This window comes from Schistocerca gregaria, chromosome 2 (genome assembly GCF_023897955.1).
Source record: "Schistocerca gregaria isolate iqSchGreg1 chromosome 2, iqSchGreg1.2, whole genome shotgun sequence".
NCBI classification, from domain to species: Eukaryota; Metazoa; Arthropoda; class Insecta; order Orthoptera; family Acrididae; genus Schistocerca; species Schistocerca gregaria.
In genome coordinates, this window is record NC_064921.1 from 781,850,379 (window position 1) to 781,864,877 (window position 14,499).

General features: G+C 44.4%; 1 protein-coding gene across 15 annotated transcripts in view; it reads right to left on the reverse strand.

The window, feature by feature from the left end:
- Positions 1–14,499, reverse strand: part of LOC126335033 (NAD kinase-like) — a 904,299-nt gene that overhangs the window by 140,565 nt on the left and 749,235 nt on the right. The gene's annotated exons all lie outside the window — the stretch shown is intronic.

Sequence of the window (14,499 nt, forward strand, 5' to 3'; positions counted from 1 at the left end):
GTATTGAAGGGCAAGTCAGTATTTCGTATTTCAATCTTACTGGAGTATTTCTGAATGTCCTTATTTCCGTTGGCAATTTAGCATACCGAAACAAGAATTGATTTATAATTTCTTTGGCCACAGGAGAAATTTGGTGAATCCGCCACACCTACTGGAAACAAATGTTTCTCATAGCAACAGCGATTACACTCAATCTACAAATAGTTGTTGAAAATTTTCTGATTCGTTTACTCTTCGAGTTTATTTTCGCTTTAGGTTTAGGGTGAGTGTATGCATAGAGTAGGAATATGTATGGAAAGAACATTGAATACTGCGCAAGTCGGCAACGTCAAATTTGAATTGCTGTTTATTCACATTTTGACTTTGGAAATTTGTGGTGAGGTCTTATGAAACCAAACTTCTGAGGTCATCGGTCCCTAAGCCTACACACTACTTAATCTAACTTAAACTAACTGACGCTATGGACAACACACACCCCCATGCCCGAGGGAGGACTGCCGTCCGCTGTGGCCGAGCAGTTCTAGGCGCTTCAGTTCGGTACCGCGCTGCTGCTACAGTCGCAGGTTCGAATCCTGCCTCGGGCATAGATGTGTGTGACGTGCTTAGGTTAGTTAGGTTTAAGTAGTTCTAGGTCTAGGGTACTGATGACGTCAGATGTTGAGTCCCACAGTGCTTAGAGCCATTTGAACCATGTTTTCGAGGGAGGACTCGAACCTCCGACGGGGGCAGCCGCAAGGACCGTGGCAAGGCGCCTCAGACCGCTTATTGACTATGAGCAAAACTTCAGTTTACATGTGTTTGCCCTTGTTTTACACATGTATTTATTAGCAACAGGAATGGTGAATATTTTATTGCTGCTATGAATGCAAATCGAAATATGTCCACACGAAAAGTTACTTTTCATACCTAAGTATCACAAAGGGTGAATGTAGTTACCACGCTAGTAAGAGGCGATTATGTTCTGCAAAACATCTAGACAGTCCATCAGCAGTTAATATAAGTTAGTAGCACATATTTATGTTACAGTACGGCCACGCGTTCGCGACACAAACGCTAGCTTAATTTAGTAGCGTGAGAGTGTATCGCCAGCCAGTCTGTTGAATGTATCGACATTTCGAGAAATTTTCAAAAAATGTCTCTGAGCACTATGGGACTTAACATCTTAGGTCATCAGTCCCCGAGAACTTAGAACTACTTAAACCTAACTAACCTAAGGTCATCACACACATCCATGCCCGAGGCAGGATTCGAACCTGCGACCGTAGCAGTCCCGCGGTTCCGGACTGAAGCGCCTACAACCGCACGGCCACCACGGCCGGCAAGAGAAATTTCCACATAATATTTATATAGGATAGTATCAAACATTAGACTTAGAGTATTCATACCTCCGAACAAGTGTGCTTATTTTAAAGTACTCGTAATAGTATTCCATAATAATGTACGGAGAATGTATGTGTGCGATTAATATTTTAGTTTCTCTAAGGATGAACGAAAGTTAAACGTATGTACCAGAATGCAGACCTCAAGTGCAAATTTTTAATATGTTAATCCTAAAATAACTTCATGTGGCCCAAGGGCCTGGTGCAAGTCCTTTAACTGGACGTCCTTAACCAATCCCAGATATCCATCCGAGGAAAAGAGACCTACAGCTTAATGTGGAATCCGAAGCACTTGTCGTTTCCGTCAAATCTCGACATAACTGTGTGGTGAATTCTGAGAGTGGTGTATACACTGATAAGCCAAAACATTATGACCACTGCCCTCCGCGACGATGGATGCCACCTAGTGGCGCTGCGGGCACACGACGCGGTAACAAAAGTATGTAAGTGGAGCAGAGACGGACGGGGGATCACCCTAGCGAAGACATAGGCTGCAAATCGAAAAATCCATAGAGATAAGCGACTTTGCCGAAGGGCATACTATTATTACGCAGAACCTGTGAACGAGGATCTCGAAAACGGCAAAGCTAGTCGAATGTTCACGTGCTACTGTCGTGAGCGTCTACGGAAAGAGGTAGAAGAACAATTAAATTACCACTAGGCGCTAAAGGGTTGGACGTCCACGACTGCAGAACGTGAGGTTCGGAGGCCTGTCTACTCTGTAAAGTAGGATAGATTGTGACCTGTGTGGTGTCACCGCCAGACACCACACTTGCTAGGTGGTAGCCCTAAAATCGGCCGCGGTCCGTTAGTAGACGTCGGACCCGCGTGTCGCCACTATCAGTGATTGCAGACCGAGCGCCGCCACACGGCAGGTCTAGTCTAGAGAGACTACCTAGCACTCGCCCACACTGTACAGCCGACTTTGCTAGCGATGGTTCACTGTCTACATACGCTCTCATTTGCAGAGACGACAGTTTAACATAGCCTTCAGCTACGTCATTTGCTGCGACCTAGCAAGGCGCCATATTCAGTAACTACGAATGTATTCGGAACAGATAATATTGTGAATCATGTACCGTCAAGAGCGACGTTCAACATTAATGGATTAAAGTTAAGTATCAAAAGTATCAAACTGATTACGTCCGCTTTCTGAATTCTCATTCCTTGTTCTGTTCCAAACCTCACGTCAGTTTAGTTCTTCCCTCTTCACGCCAGCCTGCGTGAGCTAAAATGCGTGCATTTCGGCCTCCACTCGTAACACGGTGTTGGCTCTTCTGCTGACATAAAAACCAGTGGCATCTCTGGCAAAAGAGCACAATGCTGGTGCACGCACAAGTGTTTCGGGGCACACCGTTCATCGTATATTGTTGAACATAGCAGACCACCACTACGTGTTCACATGTTGACCCGACGATATAGTCAATTACGATTGCAGTGAGCACAGGACCATCGGGATGCGACTATCGATCAATGTAAACATGTCGGCTCTTCGAGTGAATTACATGTTTGTTACACTAAATCGATGGTCGTCTCCACCGACGCCATCATCGTGATGAACGGCGGGTCGAAAAATGCAGAGCGCATGGACGCAGGCTGGTGGGAGCAGTATTATGCTATGGGAAACATTCTCCCGAGTTTGCATGGGACCTGTGGTAGCAACAAAACACGCTGATAGCTGCGCACCACCTGCATCCATCCGTTCATGCTTGATGTCTTCCCCAAAAGCGAAGTCATGTTTCAGCAGTATAATTATCCGTGCCTCTGAGCCAGAACCGTTGTTACAGTGGCCTGAGGATCGTTACAGTGAATTCACGTTGATGTCTCGCGACCAAATGCGCCTGAAGTAAATCCTATGGAACCCATCTGAGTCGCTGTCGGGCGGCATCATAGTGTACGGTCATTAGCAGCCCGTTATTTAAGCGAATTGCATGACCTGTGCGAATACATCTAATGCCACATACCTCCACATACCTACCAACAAACTGTCGGATCCCTGATACGCATAATCAGTGATGTTTTTCGTTCCAAAGACGGACAAACATGGCCATAAAGATTTGGCCCATCAATGTACATCTGATGGAAACATAATTTTCGCGGAGTGTTCCTTGAGGCTTTTCAGCGGGATTCACTTGTACTAGCGAGTAAATGCCATCCAAACATATAAAATTTGCAGAGTGCCTACGGACAAAACTCTGCTCTGCGCATCTGAACGATCACTTCATATCTATTCCCGCTCTCCAACTGTTTATATCTATAGCGATATTATTCTGATTATGTATATGTTATTCTTCCGATAAGTATTCGTTTTAATCAGTAATAACAATGTTAAGAAATGAATTTGAAACGAAGGAAAACACGTAAACATCAAAATTGAGAGATTCAGTCTAAAAAAATTTCACCGTCGCCCATTAAAGAAATAACTGATAATTTTGGTGAACTAAAATACATTTAGAACGTATTTTTAAGTAAGACTTTATTCAGGTCGCATACTTCTTGAAATGTACATGCTTGATATGTGATATAATAGTGTGATATGTTGTTGTTGTTGTGGTCTTCAGTCCTGAGACTGGATTGATGCAGTTCTCCATGCTATTCTATCCTGTGCAAGCATCTTCATCTACCAGTACCTACTGCAACATACATCCTTCTGTATTTGTTTAGTGTTTTCATCTCTTGGTCTCCCTCTACGATTTTTACCTTCCAAGCTGGCCTCCAATAGTAAATTGATGATCCCTTGATGCCTCAGAAAACGTCCTTCCAACCGATCCCTTCTTCTAATCAAGTTGTGCCACAAAAGTCTCTTCTCCCCAATCCTATTCAATACCTCCTCATGAGTTATATGATCTACCCATCTAATCTTCAGCATTCTTCTGTAGCACCACATTTCGAAAGCTTCTATTCTCTTCTTGTCCAAACTATTTATCGTCCATGTTTCACTTCCATACATAGCCACACTCCATACACTTTCAGAAATATCTTCCTGACACTTAAATCTATATTTGATGTAATCAAATTTCTCTTCTTCAGAAACGCTTTCCTTGTCATTGCCAGTCTACATTTTATATCCTCTCTACTTCGACCATCATCAGTTATTTTGCTCCCGAAATAGCAAAACTCCTTTACTACGTTAAGTGTCTCATTTCCTAATCTAATTCCATCTGCATCACCCGACCTTTCCGCCCATTTACGTGTTTACAGGAACTGTGACACTACGTTAGTTTTACGTGTAGGCTCGCAAGTTCGCCTGTAATCAGCACGCGCAGTTTAACACATACCGTGCTTTATGCGATAAAGCGAGAAGATAGTACTGCACAAGGTCGCTTGATTGGACTCTGCTTCCGTGAGCTCAGACTTATACAGAAATCACCAACATTTGATTTAATGACAGTCGAAGGTGAGAAAAACTCGCCCTCGATTTCTTCTGCGGTCTGCCCAGCCGCTGCAGTGCTGCTGAATTTACTGCATTTTTAGATTTTTCAGTATTATAACATTATTATGATAATACTGAAAAATCTGAAAAAGCAACGTATCCAACGATTGGGAGCAAGTGCACTTGCATGGTATCACTTGCTAAAAACTCACACTACACCATCACGTAGCCAAAATTAAATTATTCTTATGATTTTACATAAGGGGCATATTAATTTTAAGTTTGAGGATAACATGTGAACTAGACTCTCCCAATGTATACTCTTACTGTTGATGAAAACCTCTGCTTTCCAGCCGGTTGGCAGGTAGGAATGTTGACATTTATAAAAAGGTTGGTACTCTGGTGTATTGTAATTAATAAAATATCGTTATCGGTCCTCGATATATCGAATAAGTTATTTATACATCGACCGTAAAATATCGACGTATCTGCCAAAAAGCTGTCGCTGGACATTGTAAATATAGTGCCAATTTTAGAACTGTATATTTAAGTATTGATTTATTATTGGGTATTCTGTACATCAACAAGATGGCAGCCTGCTTATCCCTCTTAGAGATGCATTGAAAGGAAAACGATGCACGTCTGTGCTTGGCAATAATCACTTTGCTAACAATGGTAACTGCATTTAAGAGCCACAAATCGGATTGGTCCGGAACACTACACGTCGACTTCTCTGTTTTTTCGTTTCAGGAAACAGCGTATGGGTTGTAGCGTCAAAATTGAGTGGTGAAGTTAAACGTTGCAGTTTCTGTTGGTGGCGCCTAACGCCGATTACTTCAGCATTTTCTCTCAGCATGCCACCGTCCACCGCAAAGACCAATCTTGCCATTTAGATTTTTGTTCATCATTTTCAGCAAATGTTTTCGAAAAATTTCATTAATAGCGCCCCCCCCCCCCCCCTGGCCCGCCAGCGCATTCTGACTTCTTTGTGTCGTCTGTACTTGTTGAAAGTAAAGACTAGACGTGACGATAGCTCAAAAATTAATAAGACGTCCTTGCTACACACAGCGAAAGTAAAATTATGTTCTACTATAATTTCAAAAGAATGATTTCAACATTTACGGAAAACTGCGAAAAATATAATATAAAATAAAAATACCGGCACTCGATACAGCCATTTCGATATCGATATGTAGGTGAAAAATATCGCGGATGTATATCGATATGTTTTGGTAAATATAACGATATTTTATCAACAGTCCTAGTGGCGGTGTTTAAGTACTACGACGTTCTAAAGAATGCCATATTTACCTTTTGTCAAAGATACGACACCTCTACAGAGATGAGATGCTCTGCAGCTTCAAATAGCTGCAAAAAGAACGCAGCAGAAAAGAGACATTACATTTGCTCTCCTGCAAAAATGTCCAAAAATGGTTCAAATGGCTCTGAGCACTATGGAACTTAACTTCTGAGATCATCAGTCCCCTAGAACTTAGAACTACATAAACCTAACTAACCTAAGGACATCACACACATCCATGCCCGAGGCCGGATTCGAACCTGCGCCTGTTGCAGTCGCGCGGCTCCGGACTGAAGCGCCTAGAACCGCTCGGCCACCGCGGCCGGCCGCAAAAATGTCGAGATGAAAACACCCTACAACAGTTTTCAAACTACGGCTCTCACAGTGATATACGAGAAGTCCGACCAGATTGTACGACGAACAGGGGGGAGGAGGGGGGGGGGCTAGTGAGGGAGCCTAGTCGCCTTAACGGGAAGAGCAGGGCAAGAAGCGCGTATCTAGCTCGCATGCCGCGTGCATATGACAAAGGCACCATCAGCACACACTTAGCCATCCTCTCACGGGATGCGAAACTGCTCGTGACGTCACATCGCCGAATTCCACGTTTCACTACACTGCGTAGCGTGTAAGAAACAATCTGGCATGTCAGCTTTTTTGCCTCGTGGAGAGGAGCGTGGTGAATGCGCTGCGATTCGTTTTACGTCACAAGCAGAACACGAGCGCCACCATACCGTACGGCGTTAAACATCGTATCTGTTGGGTTTTCTTGCTCACGGAGTATGTGGTATGAATGTAAGCTGTTTCAAAGCATCACCAAACTGAGGATTGGAACGCGTCGTTTTAGCTACGATTCGTTACAATAAAATGACGGGAAACACACACGTTACCGAGGAAAATGTTTGACTAACTAGTGTTGGCACCGAACGTCAACTACACTGGTATCCAAAATTAAAGCAACAAACCGCTATTTCCCCTTCCTGTGTCTAATTCACGATATAGTTATATAGACTGTCTACAGACGTCCATACCATCGTGTTCTGCACGGACGATGGCATTCGGGGTAACGGAAAACCACAGCAACGATGACATCACGGCTCCTATCAGACTTGCTTGCCATTTACACAATCGCCGTGTACACAGTCACAGACGGTGTAGGACGGTAGAGAAAAGACGCCTACCAGATTCTCCACGGTGGAGGGCCTAGGAAGAATGGAAGCGGACAGACGCAAACTGATGTGGCCCGATGGCCTAATGTGAACCCTTCTGTTGTTTCTCGGACGTGACGAAAGTTTATAGAGAACGAAAGTGTATCCCAAAGAGCAGGGCAGGACCGACCATGTGTGACATCAGAAAGAGAGGACCGTTATTTGGCTGGAAGGGGACGACGGTACCGCTTTTGTACTGCACGGCAATTGGCATCTGACCTCCCAGCATCCAATGGACGTGTTAGATCGAGATAAACGGTGTACAGAAACCTTCGAAAGTGTGGCCTTTATTGTCGGAGAGCTGCTGTATGTGTACCTCTTATGCATCTTCACAGAAGGGAACGTCTACAGTATAGTCGTCAACTTGTTACCTAGACTGTCGAACAGTGAGCCAATGTTCTTTCCACAGATGTGTCCCAATTTAGCCTGGAGAATGGATCGCGACAGATTCTTTTCTGGTGAGAACGTGGAACACGATTTCGGGACCCAAACTTTGTGGAAACAGACCTATATCCAGGAGGATGCCTAATGGTGTGGCCAGGGATTATGTTGACCACTTGAAAACCTCTTCAAGAGATCGTACGGGGAATCGGAAAGCTAAAACTGCTGTCGGGTATCGTGATGAGGCTTTTGGGACCTCATGCGCGGCTGTTGAGAGGTGCTGTGGACCCAGACTTGGTATTGATGGACGATAACGTTGGAACTCATGGAGCACGAGTGGTTCATGTTTTTCCTGGAGCTTGCTCGCTCCCTCGATATGAATCCCATAGCGCACGTCTAGCATGCACTAGGCACACAGGTTCCATTACGTCAGCATCCACCCATCGCTCTCCGAGACTTGCGAGCAGCTCTGCAGTAAGAGTAGGTGTTATTGCCTCAACAAGAGATTCATATCATTCACAGCATGCCCCGTCGTTCTCAGGCCTGTAGTGTAGCCAGAGGTGCTAACACCCCATACCGAGCATATTAAACAGCTGTCGGAATGTGTGTGCAATTCTATTAAGTTGGAAAAAACGAAGAACATTTTTATCTACCGTTATGCATGTTGCAGTTGTTTACGTTCTGTGTTCTTTACAATGTTTCTACTTTACAATCACCTGTTTGTACGGTTCTGTGACAAAATAAACGCAACTTTCCAAAACTTCTGTTTGTTGCTTTAATGTCGGACAGCAGTGTATTCGCCATACCGGCGGACTCCTTCCGATACCACTCTCCTTTTCTCAGCAAACACAGCGAGAAACAACCGGTTACACAGCTTTTATACTAATTAACTCCTAACTGTTGTTTCAAGTGGTCTGTGTAACAGACGCTGCGAAATATGTTTCGAAAACAGAGTTTCTTGCGTGTGTTAAAACATTCTAGTTGAAGGACGAGAACGCAGCAAAGCTGAATGACTTTCACGGAGACTATACCACATCCAGCGAGCGGTAAACACCATTTACTTTTCTGTTACTGAGTTTTATGTTTAGACGTGGCTGCCGAAGCACTGTAGATGGAAAACGCTGCTATCACCCAGTTGAGATCACCACAAGGGAAATCCTCGATGTTGTAAACGCAAAACCACCGACTGGAAGGGCGTGAGATATTGGAAACTGTAGGCGTACCAAACGATCGAGTAACGTTGCAATATCCTGTACAAAAACTGGAAATGAAAACGCGACTACTGACCGGAGTCTGTACACATATGTAGACGAATGCTTCAACACAACGTCTAAGTGCTATCCACAAGGCTCTTGAGCCCATTCGTCAGTTTATATTAAGACTAGACCCATCGTTACACACCAGAATTTCAATGGTAGTTAAAAGAATGGGTAACTGCCAGTGAGAGTCGCTGGAGAAGGCTAGGTGTGTGTTGCCAGACGACGATGTTGTTGCATTTCTAGGTAACAAGCTTCATAAATTACTTGCTAGAAGGCAGGGCAAGAACTGGCGCTTCTTACTTTAATTCCTCGATTGTTTGGAAAATGATTTGAATAAAAACGACCATGAAAAAAAAACAACCAGGGAAAAAAGTCCGACCACCACATACCCCACCAGTCACAATGGTAAAGAGTACATGAAAAGAGTTTCGAACTGGGTTCTCATCTGTCTACATCTACATCTGTTCTCGGCACACCACCTTACTGTTTGTGGCGGAGTCACAGGCAAAGACTCTGTTCATTGTAAAATACCTCAGTTTTTTGTTCCAGTCGAGAATGGTACGCAGGAAGAACCCTTGCTGGTAACCCTCACTGTGAACTGGAATATCTGTAATTTTACTTTCATGGTCATTTCACTGGATACCGTGGGAGGAAGCAACATTTTGGTTTTCCAGAACATATTTCCCTGTCTTATTAAAGCAAGGATACTTAACCTCCAGCACTATGGTCTTCAAAACAAAAATACGTAGGTAATGCGAAGATATATGATCTAAATAACCTCCCCCTATCGTTCCTGTCTGTTTGTGGTACATACAGTGTACGGTTTGATCTAAACTCTTTCCGTGATCACATAAAAATTATTTCTAAAGAACTATGATAGATGCAATAACGCGGATTGTTGCAAATGGTAGCTTTACTCTTTTTTTTATGGACACACTTTCACATGTGCTCCGTTTACTTCCCGTGGAACGTCTGGGCGATTCTCAAATTATCTCCATGTCTTTACCACCTATCCTCCGTTATCGCCTGTACAGCATCTCGCATTTGTGTCGTCAAAGTTTGCACATTAGGAACATCTGAACGGTGCACCTGTATCCTTAACGTAACCATACAAAAAATGTCAAGAATGGTTATATCTGGTGAATGTGGTGGCCATGACGGTGGACTCTCTCTACCGAACCTCATGTCTACAAAGGTTTCGTCTCAGAAATGGCGAACAAATATCCTCCACTGCGGCAGTTTACCATGTCGTTGAAACACAACTCATGGCGGAAATTCCTGTATCTGAGCTATCAGAACATATATATCAATGTATCCACAAATATTTTATGAGTGGAACTACGACTCGCAGCAAAGCACATAGGGAAGTTCCTTAGAAATAAATCTTTGTAACTAGAGAAAGACATCGTGCTCCCCCTGTGCTTTATCAACAGCGTCTTTACCACAAATTGGAACTCTGACGTACTGGCACTAAACAACCACGAGTGCTTCGGTGCAACGTGACTGCGAAGCGCAGTACAGGATGCTGCCACCACTGAAGGCTCGTGGACATCCCTGGCTCTGCAGAAAGCCCAAGGCCGCCTGTCAGATTGTAAACAACGGAGAAAACATGTGAGGCCATAAGCTGACAGGACGTCGCTCACTTTCCATCGCTGGCGGTTTTCCTTTACGATGCGCATAGCTTAGAGAGACTGCAGTAGCCTTTTGGGCTTCTCTCACCAACCTATGGTTACACAGCATATATTCGATGATGTTCGGCCTTGACGTCTTCAATACAAGAAACGCCTCGTGGCAGGAAAACGGGTGGGTCGCCGAAGAAGAAGAGGACTGCAGTACGTCTGTTACTGTATCCCAAAGCATACGCTAGTGTCATATGTTACGACGTTCCTGGAGGAAAACAAACCACTCTCTCACCGTAATCACGTATTCAGAAAACACCACTCGTGTGATGAGCTAGCTTCATTCACACGATCTCTAGCAACAGACGACGCAAGGGAAGAGAGAGAGTCCGTTTTCCTAGATTTACGTAAAGGCTATTTACGAAAATCTTATACAAGACTCTTAATGCAATCAATTCTCGATTATTGCTTCTGCGTTTCCAGTAGGGCTGTTTTATTTTTCCAAAAAATATCGTTATATATCGAATATATATATTCCCCCGATATATCGATATCGAAATTGCAACACCGAGTCCCGATATTTTTACTTCACATAATAGCTTTTTTTGAAATTTTCGGTAAATATATGAAACAGTGCTTTTGAAATCGAAGAAGAACATAATTTTACTTCATTGCGAGAAGAAGTCTCTCTCTTTGACTGTGCGCAACAAGTATAGGTGGCACAAAGAAGTCCGATTGCACGGGGGAGGGGGGGGAAGAGAGAGGTTGTGAATGGAATAACAAGATTTCCGACGTAGAGAAACAATTTTTAACGTAACTAGTATGCTGTTTATGCTGTTTCTTCACATCGGCATTCTGTAAAAAAAGTTGTTGAAAAAAAAGGACCATAATCTAAATGAGAAGATTAGTTTCTGTGGTGGGCGGAGACATGTGAGGGGATATGCTGACGTAATCGGAACTCCGCGCTACCAACATAAACTGCAACGTCAAACTTCATCACGCAATTTTGATACTACAACTACCAGGTCGCACCCGTTTACAGAAATGAAAAAAAAAGAAAAAAAAAAAAACAGGAAAGTCGACATGAAGTGCCCCACACAAACCTGCTATTTTGTGACGAAACCGACAGGCGGACCCATCGGACACCTTTTATTGTGCCACTTAGATGCAGTTACCATTGTTAGTAAAGTGGTTATAGCCAAGCGTGAACGAGCATCGTTTGCCTTTCAGTTCTTGTTCTAAGAGGCATAAGCAGACAGCTAGCTTGTTCAGGTACAGAATATCTAATAATCAATCAATACTTAAATATACAGATCTACAACCTGTAGTTTGTTTAAAATGTGCAGCAGTTATTTTTATAGGTCGGCAAGTCAACAGAGTTCTCGTCAGTATATCGATATTTTTTTCGATATTTCGAGGCCGGTAGTGACATCTTTTTAAACATCCAAATATCGAATTCCCGATATTTTTAAAAACACCAAGGTAAGCACGACCACAGATATCGAACAAATTCGGAGACACACTGCTGCTATCGTAAGAGCCGGTGTCGCCCGTAAGAAAGCATAACACAGATGCTCGGGAAATCCTTGAAAGAAGGATGAATATTAAAATCCTGCCGGGTTCTGTGTTCTGAGTGAGATAAGTAAACTCTTAGCTACTCATTAGCACAGAGGTAAAGTAAGCGACTGCTGGAAACTTCTCACGACACCCAATCTCCAATGTTGTTACAAATTTTTCTTTACCTAGTGTGAATTTAACATTTATTAAAATTAACTTAGAGCTTCTATTTCTGTAGTGTGGCTTTTCTAAATCGTTTTCTGATTATGTTATTGTAACTAGGCCACCTGCAAAGAGTAAGTTCGCCCGTTGATACGTCTTTACTACACTCCTGGTAATGGAAAAAAGAACACATTGACACCGGTGTGTCAGACCCACCATACTTGCTCCGGACACTGTGAGAGAGCTGTACAAGCAATGATCACACGCACGGCACAGCGGACACACCAGGAACCGCGGTGTTGGCCGTCGAATGGCGCTAGCTGCGCAGCATTTGTGCACCGCCGCCGTCAGTGTCAGCCAGTTTGCCGTGGCATACGGAGCTCCATCGCAGTCTTTTAACACTGGCAGCATGTCGCGACAGCGTGGACGTGAACCGTATGTGCAGTTGACGGACTTTGAGTGAGGGCGTATAGTGGGCATGCGGGAGGCCGGGTGGACGTACCGCCGAATTGCTCAACACGTGGGGCGTGAGGTCTCCACAGTACATCGATGTTGTCGCCAGTGGTCGGCGGAAGGTGCACGTGCCCGTCGACCTGGGACCGGACCGCAGCGACGCACGGATGCACGCCAAGACCGTAGGATCCTACGCAGTGCCGTAGGGGACCGCACCGCCACTTCCCAGCAAATTAGGGACATTGTTGCTCCTGGGGTATCGGCGAGGACCATTCGCAACCGTCTCCATGAAGCTGGGCTACGGTCCCGCACACCGTTAGACCGTCTTCCGCTCACGCCCCAACATCGTGCAGCCCGCCTCCAGTGGTGTCGCGACAGGCGTGAATGGAGGGACGAATGGAGACGTGTCGTCTTCAGCGATGAGAGTCGCTTCTGCCTTGGTGCCAATGATGGTCGTATGCGTGTTCGGCGCCGTGCAGGTGAGCGCCACAATCAGGACTGCATACGACCGAGGCACACAGGGCCAACACCCGGCATCATGGTGTGGGGAGCGATCTGCTACACTGGCCGTACACCTCTGGTGATCGTCGAGGGGACACTGAATAGTGCACGGTACATCCAAACCGTCATCGAACCCATCGTTCTACCATTCCTAGACCGGCAAGGGAACTTGCTGTTCCAACAGGACAATGCACGTTCGCATGTATCCCGTGCCACCCAACGTGCTCTAGAAGGTGTAAGTCAACTACCCTGGCCAGCAAGATCTCCGGATCTGTCCCCCATTGAGCATGTTTGGGACTGGATGAAGCGTCGTCCCACGCGGTCTGCACGTCCAGCACGAACGCTGGTCCAACTGAGGTGCCAGGTGGAAATGGCATGGCAAGCCGTACCACAGGACTACATCCAGCATCTCTACGATCGTCTCCATGGGAGAATAGCAGCCTGCATTGCTGCGAAAGGTGGATATACACTGTACTAGTGCCGACATTGTGCATGCTCTGTTGCCTGTGTCTATGTGCCTGTGGTTCTGTCAGTGTGATCATGTGATGTATCTGACCCCAGGAATGTGTCAATAAAGTTTCCCCTTCCTGGGACAATGAATTCACGGTGTTCTTATTTCAATTTCCAGGAGTGTATATTCCATATTTACTATATTATCCCAGTTAATAATGCCGTGTGAAAGTTATGTGATGCAGGCTGGTTAAGTACAGTCTTATCTGACACCGTGGCTAAAAGTATTGACTTGCATTTTTTCCTTGTGCATTTATTTCCACTTCAAATTTTGAGGTGTCTGTACAGAAAAGATAGAAGCATCACCGCGAAACGGTGAACAGCAAAAAATTTCAGAGGCTGACAGACCTACCGACCACGTTAGAAATACCACAGTAACACATAAATTCAGACAATTCCAAAGATTTCGGCTTCAAAATTAAATAATTATGTGCGTTACATGGCAGAATTAAAACATCTGTAAGTGCCAAAGCCACATATGGAACTATGATAAACTTTATTACTACTATGGCATTCTCTAAACTTTTTTATGGACTATAGTATAGATCCTTGAGAGAAGAAGAAAAATCGAAGAATCCAGTCGGTTGAAATAGGTTTCAATTGCCGATTTTGAGATACTCAACAGCTGGAGAAATGGAAATACTAGACCCAGAGTTGATGATGTGAAGAGCGTACTGGAAGAAATTTAAGCGCATCATATAAACTGGCTAATCAGGTTAAAAGCACCGGCCATAATACACTTCCAAAACTAATTTATAAAGTCATAGGGTAACGTAGCAGAGACAAAACCACAGAAAAAG